The following is a 17,098-nucleotide window of genomic DNA, read 5'->3' as shown; positions in this document are numbered from 1 at the left end:
GGAGAAAGAGGTTTTATCTTCGTAGGATATTCCAACCTCACTCGAATTTCGATAACCTGTATCTATAAAGAAATTCTGCATCCGTCGTATTTTCAAAGTCATTACATCGCTAAACTCTTCTTCGATCAGGATTATTGTGTAAAAGAAAAAAAAAAAAAGAGCAATTCCGCATCTAAAGGGAGATTCACAGCAGCCATTTTGGAATAGGTTGCTAAATGCTAATGTTCGCCATTTAACATGGGAAATGGCTGATGTTAACTTTAATACGCAGTTTAACATATGTTAACGTTAACAGTTGTTGATGAAACGCAAATTTTCTTAAATCGTATGTTAAAATGATTTAACACCTTCTTAAGTACTAACACGTGTCGATGAAACTGGGCCATAATGTACTAACTATTGCCGATCCTTTGGGACATATTCTACTACGCGTGTTGTCAAAAAAAAAAAAAAAAAGGGTGGGGGGGGGAAGACTTTAGTTTGGAATTGAGGAAGAACTTCCAAGACTTATAGTTTGAAAAAGCCTAGCATGTGACCTTTGTGATGTGTGCCACCGTTACCAAATATATGTAACCCAATACCTTGCAACACGTTTTAGAACTGATCTTGTGCAAGGAACTCCTTTAAATTGAATGTGATCGGTGATCATGTGTTTCATTAACACAACTCAAATGTGTAATAGAATATATATACACAGGGTGGCACACTTAAAAATTTCACCGCAGATATATCTGGAACAACAAGAGATATTGAAAAATGACTTTCACGGGCACGAAGGCATGGAAGAGGCTCCAAGTAGCCTATGCAGTGGCCTCCACGGTATGCACTGGCCATGCGTCTTGGTGGGTGTGCTATTTACCAACTGATGAGCCCAACTTAGCACAGTGGAGCGAAACGCTGGCAACCAGGAATGAGTTAGCTGGAAAATTTAAATTGTCCAATAAATTTACTTATTCAGGACAAATATTTTGGTTTCCCTATTGGATTCAACATCTATATCATTGGCCGAGATTGTGTAGCTGTGGGGGCGGACGGAACAGATGATGAATCAGATATAAGTGATCAGGAGTGTAGGTCATCACATTCCGGACTCTCAGTCATCTGAGTGGCTATTTCAGTTATCTCTTGACCTCAATATGTTTCCTGCCTGTCAATGCTTGAATGTGTGCTGTAAGGAAAATTAAGCTATTAATACACATCCAAACGTTTATTAAGAAATGACACATGGAGATCTGTTTATGGAGAATAAGCATATTGAACTGTCCTAGTCCTTGTGCTTCAAACACAATTATTCAAGTTGTTTATTTTATTAGTGAAATGTTTATACTGTCTTAGCTGCAAAACATAACAAACCAAGACTTTTAATTATCTTTTAACCTCGAATGAATTACATGCATTTTAAATTATAATATGTACAACATAAAATTGACTTATAACTTCAATTTTTAATATTTTAAAAATTAGTCATACTGCGTTAAAATGACAGCTCACCTTCTTGTAGAAATATAAGGCAGAAGTAATTCCATTCGTTTGTGGAATCTCTTCTACATTTTTTTTTCCCCTTCCTGTCCACTTTTACTCTCTTTGTCTCTTTAGTGCCTCCCTAAAACAGTCTCTCAGTCTTTTCCATATGTTTTTAAGTTCTTTACCTAAAACAATATATGTTATTATTTTACCTTTCACGTTCTTAGTAACTGTTGATATATTCAAGAATATGACATACAGTTACAGAACAGGCACTTCAACTGTATCTGCTAAACTGTAAATAATGTGCGTATAGCCATGTGAAAAATGTATTCTTCTCAAACAATTAGAAGTGTCAAAATTGTGATTATATAACTTAATTATTATTCAGTTCGTTACGACCCCCGAGGATCACGAGTGACTTGTTCGGTACGTCTTCTTTCTTCCCAATACCTCTTCATTCTCTCACTCCTCCTCTTTCTCTCGGCTTCCGTGATCTGAATCTGGATCCTGGTGTCTGTCCATCTGTGACCTTCCACAAGATTTTTGTATTTGGACCTATCCTGTACTGTTATCAGTGGATATTTTTCCTTTATGCCAATAGTCTCCCAATCTTCACTGACTTCCTTCATCCACTTATTTCCAGTTAAGCAGGTTGCATTCAATATCTTCGTCAGCCGACTGTTGTCCATCCTCATGAGATGTCCAACAAATCCTAACCTTCTCTTCCTTATCACACTCTAGATTGGTTCTATACTCACATATAGTTCCTGCCTTACTCTGTGTACCCATATTTCACCTTGCTTTTTGGTGCCCCATATATGTCTCAAGATTTTTCTTTCCTCCTTCTCCAATTGTATGCATGCTCTCTTGCCCAATGTCAGCGTTTCAGTTGCAAATCATGCAGCATTCCTGATGGTTATCATGTAGTGTCGCAGTTTGGCATTCCTCAAGAGGTTCTTCTTTCCATATGTAGTCATGGCTGCATATCGTAGTTTCAGCAGCAGTTGAGCTCTGTCTGTGGTACTTTTTGTTGCTTTGTACTTTACCCGGGATGTTCTCCCCTAGGCACCGGAAGCAGTCGACTCTCTCTACCACTTGGCCTTTTACATTCCGATCTGTCTTCGTATTCAGTACCTTCGTCTTGTTGTAGGATATTTTTAGACCAACCTTTGCTGCAGTCTCAGCTAGATTTGCTAGAGCCAACTTCGCGTCTTCTTCCTTCTCATATAACAACACTATATCATCTACGAAGGCAAGGCAATCCACTACAACATTGTTTTTGATCTTATATCCAATCTGTACACCTTCTATTCCCATGGTTCTATTCAACTGTCTCCACTGCTTCACCACTTCAACACTAGGTTAAATAATATTGGCGACAGACCATCCCCTTGCCGGACTCCTGTCTTTAATTTAAAAGCTGTCTGACAACATACTCTGGTATCTTACTCTAGCGGTTGTAGCCTTCCTACTTACAATCAATTTGAAGTACTGTACTTATTTCCTGCCAACAGTTTTACTTTCTTCCCAAGTCTCTGTAGTAATTTGATGACGTATCGTAAAGACAGGGATATCCTTTCACCTCCTCAATTAGTCATTCTTCTTTTGGTCTGTTACCCATTGTATTAAAACAACAAAATACTACCAGAAGAGATTCACACGACATGACTAAACACAATACCAATATAAATGGTCCATTATTGGACATTATAAATTTTCCAGCTAACTCATTCTTGGTTGCCAGCGTTTCACCCTCGTGTGCTAGGGTGGGCTCATCAGTTGGTACCTAGCACACCTACCAATACGCTGGCTAGTGCATACCGTGGAGGCCACTGCGTAGGCTAACTGGAGCCACCGGCAGTGCCAATGCACTAAGAGACTTTGTCTCATCACTAAAAATTGATGCCTGCTTGGCCATCAGATGATATAGATGTTTTGGCATAAAAATAAACGCTGGGAACCAAGAATGAGTTAGCTGGAAAATTTATAATGTCCAATAACGGACCATTTATAATGGTATTATAAATTTACTCATTCAGGACAAATATTTCTGATTCCCTATGGGAATCAACATCTATATCATCTGATGGCCAAGCAGGCATCAATTTTTAGTGATGAGACAAAGTCTCTTAGTGCATTGGCACTGCCGGTGGCTCCAGTTAGCCTACGCAGTGGCCTCCACGGTATGCACTAGCCAGCGTATTGGTAGCTGTGCTAGGTACCAACTGATGAGCCCACCCTAGCACACGAGGGTGAAACGCTGGCAACCAAGAATGAGTTAGCTGGAAAATTTATAATGTCCAATAACGGACCATTTATATTGGTATTATAAATTTACTTATTCAGGACAAATATTTCTGATTCCCTATGGGAATCAACATCTATATCACATGACTAAACACACACGACAGCCCGCCAGACCAACTGCTCAGAAATGAAAAGCGCATATGCCAGACCAGGTACAGCCAAGAAATTTGCCTGCCTAGCGATCTGTCTGGCTTGGCATAGTATAGCTTAGCATAGCAGCCGGTATGTGCCATCGTACTTAAATGCATTGGAAGCAATATTTTTCATAATACCATGTAGCTTAGCCTAGCTTTCTGTGCATGGTGGCCTTATTTATTAATTTATTCATTGCCTTGTTTTATATGGCGGGACTCAGGCTATGAAGTCTGCTATTCTGTCCGATCATACATACACCTACATGAGAGTTAAATATACAATAAATAAATTATTTACAATTTAATATCTTAAGGGGAGTATAAATGAACATTTTGTTGAAAAAAATCATATTTATTTTCATGCCAAAACATTATTTGGAATTTGCTGATTAATTTGGTATGCAATTTATTAAATTTGCTTGATTAGTATATTTAATTGAATTTAATTTAATTAGTTGCGCAGGGCATTTTCAGTATTTCATAAACCATTTTTCAGTAAACACTTAATATCTCAAGAACCATAAGGTCTAAAAGGCTGTGGTTTGATTTAAATTCTAGTGGAAACGTAGCTGCATACGTTGGTGGGACTAGCATAACAATTAGGTTGATTTTTTACGTTGTGCATGCTATATTCTTGGTATAACATGCATATTTTTTTCATTCTTTGTGCTGTTGTGCTAATCTGATTTTGATCTTGTGGACAGTTGATCATGACAAGAGCAAAAGGGGTCGCCTGCTAGACAATGCCATAAATCAACTATCAGAATACTATGGTCAAGCGATCAAAAGCAACGAAACTAACCTAGATGATATGAAAAGGCCTGTGTGGGTAACCTTTTTCCATAAAATATCAACAGATGACAAGCCAATCCACAATCTTTGTTCTGGCGATTGGTGTAAATACAAAAAAGGCTGAACCAGCTGGATCTTTAGATAAGTTTACCCACAAGAACTCTATACCTGAGGGTGTTATGTTGCTATAAAGCCAGTTTATAGAAATTTGGCAAATCCAGATCTGCTGAAGAAATGTCTGACAGGGAAAACACAAAACGTAAATGAGTCATTCAACAATGTAGTGTGGATAAGAGTACCTAGAAATGTATTTGTAGGGTACCATACATTGAAGCTTGGTGTGTATGATGCTGTCATCACATTTATTGGTGGCAATACAGGTAGACTGAAAGTCTTGGAGGAGCTGGGTTTGAAGACTGGTTGGAATACACGAGCCATACTGAAGGAACTGGACAAGGAGCGAGTCGACAAGGCAGAGCTACAGGCCTAAAAATGACCAAGGAGGCAAGATCTTTGAAGAAGAAGAGGATACACTTGGACAACGTAGGAGATGATGAAAACTACACAGTCAGCAGTTTTTTACTGTTGTTTCCGTTGAATAATGAGTTACAATCTAAATTTTTAATCACAATTTCTGAAAAACAATTTTTTCAGACAAATGACCCGTTAACTCCAGATCTATAGAAGATAGACTTTTGATGTTTTCACTGTTCATGTATAATACTCTTGTAATACCACACCTTTAGAATCGTAGAGATAACTTGTATATTTGAAGAAATATTCACGAACATTTGACAAAAAAGAGGTGTAAAAAATGTACAAGAGAAAAAAATTTATATCCCAACTTCTAAAACATGTACTTCAATGAAACTAGAGGAGTATGTACATAACGCATGTGTAAATAATATTTGAAAGTTTCATTATCTTTCATCAAGTAGTTCTTGAGAAAATGAGTCATGAAAATAGCAAATTTAACATTAGCAGGATAGGCCATTCATACTCCCCTTAAGGTATCAATTAAATATTTTAATTAACCTAATAACTTAGCTATGACCTAATCCCACATATGTTATGAATAGTTATTACTTATGACAAGAGTTTCTTAAAGCGGAAGTGGTTTGACATGCTCTTAATTTCAGCAGGTAGGGAACTCCAAATTCGACTGGCAGCGACTACAAAAGATCTACTGTAGCCAGTTGAGCGGCAAATGGGAATGCTTAGTACAGAGGTGGATGATGATCTGGTAGGAATACTAGAAGGTGATGCTAGGTAATGGAATTGTGGCAAGGTATTCAGGAGTTTTAAGGTTCAGTATGCGATGTAACAGAGAAACAGTGTTTAAATTTCGTCGCGAACACATGCATTATGTGCCTTTTGGAGCTTGATGGAAAGTGAGGCGTTCAGGTTACTGTATACTACATCAAAGCAGTCGAATATTGGCATTATCATACTTTGGATAAGCAGTTTTCTTACATTTTGGGGGAGTAAATCTCCGAGTTTCTTAAAGGGAATGTAAGGAATAAAACACTCGCTGACATATGCCTATTACATGATCAATCCAGCTAAGGTTTTTGTCCATTATCACCCCTAAGTTCTTAGCTGTCTTTTAATTGTAACCGAGTGTTTCTTAATGTTATTGAGCGAGTATGAACGTCTAAGAGGCATGTGTGGGTTTTTTGGGTAGCTGAAAGAATACACTGCAATTTTTGGGCATTGATTGTTAGTGCAAAGTCATTGATCCACTTACATATTCTTTCTAGGTCATCATTCATATTATTTATTGCAGTCAGTTAAGTCACGAGAATGTGCATGTGTATATATTTTTAAGTCGTCTGCATATACATGATATTGATAATGTTTAATAACTTATGTTAGTCCTGAAATGAAGATCGAAAATAAGAGTGGCGCTAGCACTGACCCTATTCCGGTCTCTATTGATTGCCATGAAGAGAAATTTTCACCTGCTGATACACACTGCTGGTAATCAGAGAGAGAGGAATGCATCGAAGTTAGTGTGAGAAGTTAAGAGCACGTAATTTTGCCATCAGTATATCCATGTCAACACAGTCAAAGGTCTTATTAAGGCCTAGAAGGTGTGTTGTCTGCGCACCACACGCCCCCTGTGCCAGCGGCAGTTGTAAAGGAGACCTTGTAATAGTAACTTCTCCCTTATCCATAGCTACTCCTATGTCGTTTGCAACATTAAGTAGTGCAGTAGTTGTACTATGATTGCTTCTAAAACCAGACTGGTATTTGTCAAGAAGTATAGTTATTTAAATATATGGTTATTTGTCTGCGAACTATTTTCTCCAAAATTTTGGACAGAAATGGTAAAATGCAAATGGATCGGAAGTCTTTGGGTTCCACAGGATTGTTGGTCTTTGGGAGTGGGTGAACAATTGCACATTTCCAAAGGGAAGGGAATATGCCGGTTATCAGTAAGGTATTACTGTAATGATGTGGGTTAGAGTCGGTAGGATTACGTCTAGAGTTTTTAACAGTAACTGTGGAACAATCTCATCACATCCTGTCGCAGTTGTATTTATTAATTGTGCAATTTGTCTCACTTCTGTGGGAGTTACGAGTGAAAAATATAAGTGGTCTCCATTGTTAGTATTGTCATTGTGTAGAATTTTGTTTATCACCTTTTGTTGTCTTGTCAATGTTAACTGGTCTTGTAGTAAAGTATTGGTTTAAATCATGCAAGGGTAGTTTAATGTCAGCAGCATGTATTTCATTTCCACTTATGCCCATTTTTTAAAACGGTTTTCCGGATTGTTGTCGTGTTCTGGGTTAACAAAACGTTCTGTGTCTTATTTTAGTATTCCTTACGGCCTGTGTGGCCCTGTTACAAAGGGTCTTGTACAAGTCAAAATTGTTTGGTACTTGGCTAGTTTTAGATTTTCTGAAACCTTTCTCTCTCTCTCTGTCATTAAGCCTCATATTTCCTATTAGAAGACTCTGGAAGCATACCTTGGCATAATATCCATATTTTAGATGATAAAGTGGAGTTAATAAACAAATAACTGTTAGCTCTTCTCAATAAACATGCGCCAAAACGCACTGCTCGCGCAACACGCTCTGCCACTCCATGGATAACTTGAGTTGCTCGGAGACCATCTCCGCCCATTTTTGGCCTTTCAGCACCCAGACGGTTCTGCGCTGTTTCAAGATAACGCGCCGCCACATCGCTGCCACTTCGCCCGGGAATAGTTCCAGGAACATGCAGCAGAGGTCCAACAACTGCCATGGCCACCCAGGAACCCCGATATGAACCCTATCGAGCATATCTGGGATGTCCTGGAATGCAGGCTCTGTGCCATGGATACTGCACCTACGAACAGACCAGTATTGGCGGCCGCTCTGCAAACGATTTGGTGTCAGCTGGGTCCAGAGGACTACCAGGGACTTGTAGACTCACTTCCATGGCGTCTCATTGCAGTTCACAAGGCCAGAGGAGGCCCCACACGCTATTAGGTGACTATCCCATGACATTTGCTAAGTCAGTGTAGTTATTGCTAGCCTTGACAGAAAATGGCAGGAAACTCCTACTATAATGCATTTTCAAACTAAAAACTCTGCCTAAAGAAGACTTTCTGAAAAGAATTCACATCCGCGTAGAGGACAGAGGTGGATCTGGTAAAAGACGGGCTAAGAACTGTATGGAAACAATGTGCACAAGCCCTATTTAATAAAAAATTATACTTATATTGGACGGCTTTCCCAGCCACTTAGCTGACTGCATTAAAAAAAGGTGGCACCAAATAAAATCTACCCAGCAGGACCAACTGAATGGTGGACAAGATGCACAAAACAACAAAAGCTGGAAGAATCAAGCAGCCTTCGCTTCAATGTTCTTGCAAGTGCATCATGTGTGCTTGGGGAATGATCGTTTTTGAAATTGTTGAAAAGAGTTTTAAAAAAGATTGGAATAACACGTACATTAGATGGCTCTGAAAATGATGATCTCTGGAAAGAACAAAAAGAAAATGAAGACCCAGAAGGAATGATGACGAAAGCAAAGACAGCAAAGAGGATAGCCAAAAATTCCAGCAACAAAAAGATAGGCCTAATTTTTACATTGTTGTTATATTTTCCCCTTTATTAGACCAAAACTTTTTTGTGAAGCATGACCATACACCAGTATTAAAATCAGAATTTGTGTGTTACAGGTAGACATTTTGTACTTAAACTGCATGTTCTCCTTCTTCTACTGGCCATGTCCATCCACCAGTTTACGATAATGTCTTGGGCCTTTGCAGAACTTATCATTGCGCAGGAGGTAAGTAGTGAATCACTGCTGATAAAAGATGTTAGTTTATTTTAATTATTAAATATCTAACATTATATAGCATCAAAACAAATGGCTTATTTTGAACCCCCTTCATACAACAGGGGCTGCCTAGCCGAGGCAGTAAAGGCGTGCTCAGTTCGCCCGGAAGGACATGGGTTCGAATCCCCGTCAAAAAGAAGTAAAATTTAAGAAACGGGATTTCCACTTCTGGAGGTGCACATGGCCCTGAGGTTCACTCAGCCCACAACAAAAATGAGCGCCAGGTTAATTCCTGGGGGCAAAGGCGGCCAGGCACCTCACCTTATCAAGTGCCGAGGTTACGGATGGTGGAAACCTTTACCTTCCATCCCGCCAAGGGCCTTCATGGCCTGTACGGAGATGACTTAGCTTTGCTTCATGTAACACTGAATCTTTATGAAGTCCACGCCTATAGCACCCTCCCCCCAATTCTGGAAGTAAAACTGAGATAAAAGGGCAGTCCTATAGGTGAGTAAATAGAGTATAATAGACGACATCACTAAATCTCTTCATAATACTGGCTGTCTACACATTCAGAAGACCACACAACATTCTCCTTTGCCATTTAAATTTCAGAAAATAATTCTTCATTTAGTGAATGCAATCATAACACAGAAGAACTTTCCAAAGAATGTTTATTTTTTTTTATAACTGTGCAAACTTATCAAGAGGCCAGTCAAGAAAATGCTGCAAGTTGAAATATCTGATGCAGTGTTGTATATACCCACCAAAAATATTAGAAGTTCCGAGAGTATGTATACAAAGACCAACGAGAGGCCTTCCTTCACCAAGATCATTCTTTGCTCCATCCTGGGAAGAGCTACAAAGGAATATATTTGCCATTTTAGAATTCTTACAGATAAAGTATTATGCATTGAATAATTTACGCACCCGATCGTTTAAAGCGGGGGAAATTTTATTTTTATATTTCATTGTGTATTTTACCACTGTTTTCTGGAATCTTTAGTTCTACAAGTGATGTGAAACGCAGGTGGCAAATAGCAGCCTTTCTATTTCCAAATCTGATATTTCCAAATTGCAGCACTCGGCTAGTTCACTGTGTGAATAACGCTGACCTGACTCAGCAAAACACTGTGGACTGTTATGAATAGACTTCGTATTTTAGGTAAAAACCCATTTTGTTCCAGAAGAGATGACTTAAAAGGAAGGTGTTTTTACATACTTCATGTATTTGTAAGGTTAGAAACGGTGGCCCTATAGTGCCTAAAAATGCTTAAATTTAAGTTACAACCTATATTTGCCTATATGCCTATTTTTATCCCTAAATCAATTAAAAACGCTTTTAATTCATGGTTCATGTTTGCGGGTTATGTAGTCACGTCCTAGTTCGTGAACCATGGGCAACGGCTGAGTGGCCTAGTAAGTGGTCCTGAGAGTTGGGATACCAGTTGCTATGGAATGGGAGTGGGCATCTCGGACATATTCTGAGTCATGGCCCTCCTTGTGCTCAGGCGGCTAGGACTATACAATTCACCGGTGGTCCATAACCTGTTAGAGGAGAGATCCTCATTTGGACTATGTGCAAATAGGGTAGCATCCTGCTTCATGAATTTACCAAGCTCAGAACATTTTAAGCAAGCCTCGGACCTATTCGAGAAACGGAGTCCCACTCCCATTTGACAGGTGAGGGACCCCTTGGAAACAACTTTGCGAACGAAATGGAATTCGATGGGGAGCTATCAATATTAATGGGGCTTATGGAAGAAAGAAAGTAGAACAGTTGAGTCAGCAAAGAGGATGCATCTGGATGTGCTAGAAATAAGTGATATTCGGGTAAGGGGAGATAATGAGGAACAGATAGGAGATTATAAAGTGTACTTGACGGGTGTTGGAAAGGGAAGGGCCGAGTCTGGGGTAGGGCTGTTTATCAGGAATACCACTGCACGCAACACAGTTTCTGTTAGGCACGTAAATGAGCGAATGATGTGGGTAGATTTGTCAGATGGAGGAATTAGGACTAGAATTGTGTCCGTGTATTCACCATGTGAGGGTGCAGATGAGGATGAAGTTGACAAGTTTTATGAAGCATTGAGTGACATCGTGGTCAGGGTCAACAGCAAGGACAGAATAGTGCTAATGGGCGATTTCAATGCGAGAGTTGGGAATAGAACTGAAGGATATGAAAGGATAATTGATAAATGTGGGAAGATATGGAAGCTAATGGGAATGGGAAACGTTTGCTGGACATCTGTGCTAGTATGGGTTTAGCTGTTACGAATACATTCTTCAAGCATAAGGCTATTCACCGCTACACATGGGAGGCTAGGGGTACCAGAGCCATAATAGACTATATCTTAACCGACTTCGAATTGAGGAAATCTGTTAGAAATGTACAAGTTTTCAGCGGATTTTTCAATGATACAGACCACTATCTGATCTGTAGTGAACAAGTATCTCTAGGCCTAGGGAAGAGAAAGTGAAATCTGTCTGCAAACGAATAAGGGTAGAAAATCTCCAGGACGAGGAAATTAGAATGAAGTACATGGATATGATTAGTGAGAATTTCAAACACTAGACAGTAAGCAAATTCAGGACATAGAAAGTGAATGGGTGGCATACAGGGATGCTGTAGTAGAAACAGTAAGGCCCGGTTTCATCAACACTTCTTAAATATATACTAACAAGTAGTTAGTTAATACGGAGTTAGAAATTTAACATCTTGTTACGTTTCTTGGGTTTCATCAAACTTTTCTTGTGAAATGTTAACTAATCGACTGTTAACTCTCCCAATATTGCGAACTGGTGCGAATCGAGGAGACAGAGGTACAAGCATGCTGTTTTACAGCGCGCTCCGATGCGCTTTTGTTTGAGCACAGCTGTAAAATATGGCGCGTGAAGTGAAACGGAATCGTAGTTCTAATTTTTCCTCCTTCGAAAAAGAGTTGTTAATTGAATGAGTTATTAAATATATATATAAGTTATTGAGTGCAAGCGCACAGATGGCTTGACGATAAAAGAAAAGGACGAGGCACGGGAAAAGTCCGCGAGGGTTTCAATGAGGTAAACAGATACTTTTTTAGCGGGTATCCGCTGTCACCTAACAAAATCACTTCGTTAATTGTCCCACTTCAAACTGTGCTCCGATATGGGAGTTATTAAATATTGTTTTGTCGTGTGCAGAACCAGACCACCTAGCAAGTATATCCCTGATTTGGAGGTTAGGCTCACTAATCACCTGAACATTAACATTAACAGAGAAATATCCCTTTCGATTACGATATATTTCGGCCCAATTGCCTCCAGGTGATTGGATTCTTACATGTGTGCAATCTATTGCACGTAGAACAAACACTAGGAAAACGGCTTATTTCATAGAAGTCGCGGATAATTTGCTGACGCTCTTCTACTGAAGGGCATGTTATATACCTCCTTCTCATGGATGCTATTGCTGCAGACACTCGACAAACAACTCTATTAACAGTGGCTTTAGAAATTCCAGCATTGTCTCCGGCCATTATGTGAAAATAACCAGTAGCAAAAACTCGTAATATTATCAGTACCTGCAACATTGGAGAAAGAGGTAAGTTTCCCTTCGTAGGATATTCTAACCTCACTTGAATTTCGTCAACAACCTTAGTAACGACTGTTTTCGATAACCTGTATCTACGAAGAAATTTCGGATCCGTAAAATTTTCAAAGTCATTACTTCGCTGAACTCTTCTTCGATCAGGATTGTTTTGTAAAAGATCTAAATAGAGCAATTCCGCCTCGAAAGCGAGATTCACAGCAGCCATTTTGGAACAGGTTGCTAAATGCTAATGTTAGCCATTTACCATTGGAAATGGCTGATAACTTTAATACACTGTTTAACATTTGTTAATGTTGTTAATGTTAACATTTGTTGATGAAACACAAATTTTCTTAAATCGTATGTTAAAATGATTTAACACCTTGTTAAGTACTAACATGTGTTGATGAAACCGGGCCTGAGGGAATGCCTAGGAACAACTGTGTGTAAAGATGGGAAAAGGCGAACATCTTGGTGGAATGATGAAGTGAGAGCAGCCTGTAAACGTAAAAAGAAGGCTTATCAGAAATGGCTCCAAACAAGGACCGAGTCAGACAGGGATTTGTACATAGATGAAAGAAACAGAGCGAAACAAATAGTTGTTGAATTCAAAAAGAAGTCATGGGAAGATTTTGGTAATAACCTGGAAAGACTAGGTCAAGCAGCAGGGAAACCTTTCTGGACAGTAATAAAGAATTTTAGGAAGGGAGGGAAAAAGGAAATGAACAGTGTTTTGAGTAATTCAGCTGACTCATATTAGATCCCAAGGAATTACTGGAGAGTTGGAGGGAATATTTTGAACATCATCTGAATGTAAAAGGAAATCATTCTGGTGGTGTTGCGAACAGCCAAGCTCATGGGGAGGAGGAAAATGATGTTGGTGAAATTATGCTTGAGGAAGTGGAAAGGATGGTAAATAAACTCCATTGTCATAAAGCAGCAGGAATAGATGAAATTAGAAATGAAATGGTGAAGTATAGTAGGAAGGCAGGGATGAAATGGCTTCATAGAGTAGTAAAATTAGCATGGAGTGTTGGTAAGGTACCTTCAGATTGGACAAAAGCAGTAATTGCACCTATCTATAAGCAAGGGAACAGGAAGGATTGCAACAACTATCGAGGTACCTCATTGATTAGTATACCAGGCAAAGTATTCACTGGCATCTTGGAAGGGAGGGTGCGATCAGTCGTTGACAGGAAGTTGGATGAAAACCAGTGTGGTTTCAGACTACAGAGAGGCTGTCAGGATCAGATTTTCAGTATGCGCCAGGTAATTGAGAAATGCTACGAGAAGAATAGGCAGTTGTGTTTATGTTTCGTAGATCTAGAGAAAGCATATGACAGGGTACTGAGGGAAAAGATGTTCGCCATACTGGGGGACTATGGAATTAAGATAGATTATTAAAACCAATCAAAGGTATTTATGTTGACAATTGGGCTTCAGTGAGAATTGATGGTAGAATGAGCTCTTGGTTCAGGGTACTTACAGGTGTTAAACAAGGCTGTAATCTTTCACCTTTGCTGTTCGTAGTTTACATGGATCATCTGCTGAAAGATATAAAATGGCAAGGAAGGATTCAGTTAGGTGGAAATGTAATAAGCAGTCTGGCCTATGCTGACGACTTGGTCATAATGGCAGATTGTGCCTAAAGCCTGCAGTCTAATATCTTGGAACTTGAAAATAGGTGCAATGAGTATGGTATGAAAATTAGCCTCTCGAAGACTAAACTGATGTCAGTAGGTAAGAAATTCAACAGAACCGAATGTCAGATTGGTGATACAAAGCTAGAACAGGTCGATAATTTCAAGTATTTAGGTTGTGTGTTCTCCCAGGATGGTAATATAGTAAGTGAGATTGAATCAAGGTGTTGTAATGCTAATGAAGTGAGCTCACAGTTACAATCAAGAGTATTCTGTAAGAAGGAAGTCAGCTCCCAGACTAAACATCTTTACATCGGTCTGTTTCCAGACTAACTTTGCTTTACGGGAGCGAAAGCTGGGTGGACTCAGGATAAGTTAGAAGTAACAGGCATGAAAGTAGCAAGAATGATTGCTGGTACAAACAGGTGGGAACAATGGCAGGATGGTATTCGGAATGAGGAGATAAAGGCTAATTTAGGAATGAACTCGATGGATGTAGCTGTACGCATAAACCGGCTTCGGTGGTGGGGTCATGTGAGGAGAATGGAGGAGGATAGGTTACCTAGGAGAATAATGAACTCTGCTATGGAGGGTAAGAGAAGTAGAGGTAGACCAAGACACCGATGGTTAGACTTGGTTTCTAACGATTTAAAGATAAGAGGTATAGAAAGGCCACAACACTAGTTGCAAATCGAGGATTGTGCGACGTTTAGTAAATTCACAGAGGCTTGCTGGGAGGCATAACAGTCTTTAATGATAATATATGTATGTAATGTTTAATTTATTCCGAGAAACTAAAATATTTACCAACTAGTTTTCAGTATCTTGAAATACTTTTCAAGCAAAAGTCTTAAAATGGGGAATCTGTAAACCATACTTCCCAGCAGATCTTTCCTTAAGAACCTCCCACAGTTTATGCCACTAGTCTGTGTCACGAACGAAAACAAGAAAGTGTCAGTTTCCAACTCATCTTTAATTAAAAGGTTAGATGAGATTCCCCACTTCACATTGGATGGTAAAATTATATTGTAGCAAAGAGGTGAGTGATATTTGTTTTATATTTCCCCTAAAGAGTTATTATAAATTTAGCAAAATAAAAATGTTACTCTCATTGATAAATGCATATTAAAATACATGAAAATCTGCCTAAAATATATTTTTAGAACCTGATTTTCACACTTGAGAGCCTATTTTAATTACTTAAAATAAAAATTTTAGCACCTAATAATCTGAGGTCTAGTTACGAGCATGTGAGTTTTTCACGCATGTTCTGTAAACGCGTCACTGTTATTAAATCCACAATGAGCAAGTATGCAAGCAATATTACACTGTAAAAACTCATGGTAATCAATTACGCAGAGATTCCTAGGAATAAAGTAGCGAGTCATAAATTTTCAAACTCATGGTAATCAATTACGCAGAGATTCATAGGAATAAAGTAGCGAGTAATAAATTTTCAGTGTCCCAGTGCAACGTGCAATACTGGCAGAAAGGCAGAAAAAAAAATGTCAAGCTACCAAAAAATATTAAATCATTTTATGGCCTGAAAACTGGTAAGTTTACGCAAGGGGAAGAGGAACTTCTGGATTACACAGTATCATGGTGTAACGATAGATATACCATTTCTCATGACAATTTATTCAGAGATAACTGAAAACAGTTTCAAGAAAACAGAAATTTTGAGCACACTGTGGAGAGATGCAAGCAGTAACGGCAGCAGCCATTCTCTCTGCAGTAGCAATGGTAAATAACATATGATAAAGGAAAGGATTTTCTTCCTTTTGCTAGTATACCATTATATAATTGGTACTTTAGCTAATTTGTATTTATTTTGCTTCATGTGCTATTATCAGCTTGCAACAGGACAAATATCTTTCTGGTCTCTGCAGGCTACTTCAAATCCAAGAGTTCAACATGCCACACATGTCAGATAAATGCATGGATGGACCAGAAAAAATTCAAGAATTTTTTTAATGACTGCATCAAACGTGAAAAAGTTTCTGAATGAGGAATGTTTGTCATGAAAAGCAATTTTAACACTGGCTAATGCAGGTGATGGTAACGGTGTCTTATTTTTGCTGCTTAACATCACCAGCTCATTTCAACTTAAAACAATTTTGGAATACAGTACCTTAAGAAAAAGTATCGGCATCAGTTGCAACAATCTCTTCTACGAGCAACAGAAGGTAAAGGATAGCATCGTTGACAGTGAAGGAAGTTGTGTACTGGGTGCCTAAGTCATGGAGTGAAATAAAGTCAGAAACACTTGTTAAGACATGGAAAAATCTTTTGAAGAAAGAGAGTGCAGAGTGTGAGGAGGAGAACAACAATTAAGATAATCAGCTCTTGTCTAACTTTCTAATAAGACTTCCTGGTTGTGAAAGCACTGGCGAGGCAGACATTGTGGAAGAGTTAAAAGATGACAAACAACTGAAAATTACAGATGACTATCATAGAAATGATGAGTTCACCAACACAATGTGAAAGTAACGAGGATATAACTGATATGGTATCACACATGAACGATAGCGAGGGGCACATTACATGCAGCTGTGCATTATGTCAAACAACAGCCTGAAGTGACCACAACAGATAATCTGCTGTTTAGACAGTGGTGTGACATTACTGCTCGAAAACAGTGCAGTTTGTTAAAAAAAAAAAAAAAAAGAACTACACAATTCTTTTCCAATGCAATGGAATGTGTGTTTTTGGTTTTCATCACTACTCTGAAATAGGCCCTGCATGTTTAGGTAGATTTTTAATTTCAAAAGACACTTGACACTAACTTCTTTTAGTGTAAGGCAGTTTGTATGGTTTTGTTTTCTGTACTACTTGTCTAAGGTCATATTTAACATACACACAGGCTTTATCAAATGTCTTGAGTTTTTCTACAGTTCGAGGTAGTCTCAGTCCAGTA

At 38.8% G+C, this 17,098-nt stretch overlaps 1 protein-coding gene across 1 annotated transcript in view; it reads right to left on the bottom strand.

The window, feature by feature from the left end:
* The window catches only part of LOC136858397 (uncharacterized), a 167,809-nt gene that overhangs the window by 93,993 nt on the left and 56,718 nt on the right, over positions 1 to 17,098 (bottom strand). The gene's annotated exons all lie outside the window — the stretch shown is intronic.

The sequence above is a fragment of the Anabrus simplex genome, chromosome 1 (assembly GCF_040414725.1).
Source record: "Anabrus simplex isolate iqAnaSimp1 chromosome 1, ASM4041472v1, whole genome shotgun sequence".
In the NCBI taxonomy this organism is placed as follows: Eukaryota; Metazoa; Arthropoda; class Insecta; order Orthoptera; family Tettigoniidae; genus Anabrus; species Anabrus simplex.
This window is presented reverse-complemented; position numbering and strand designations above follow the sequence as displayed.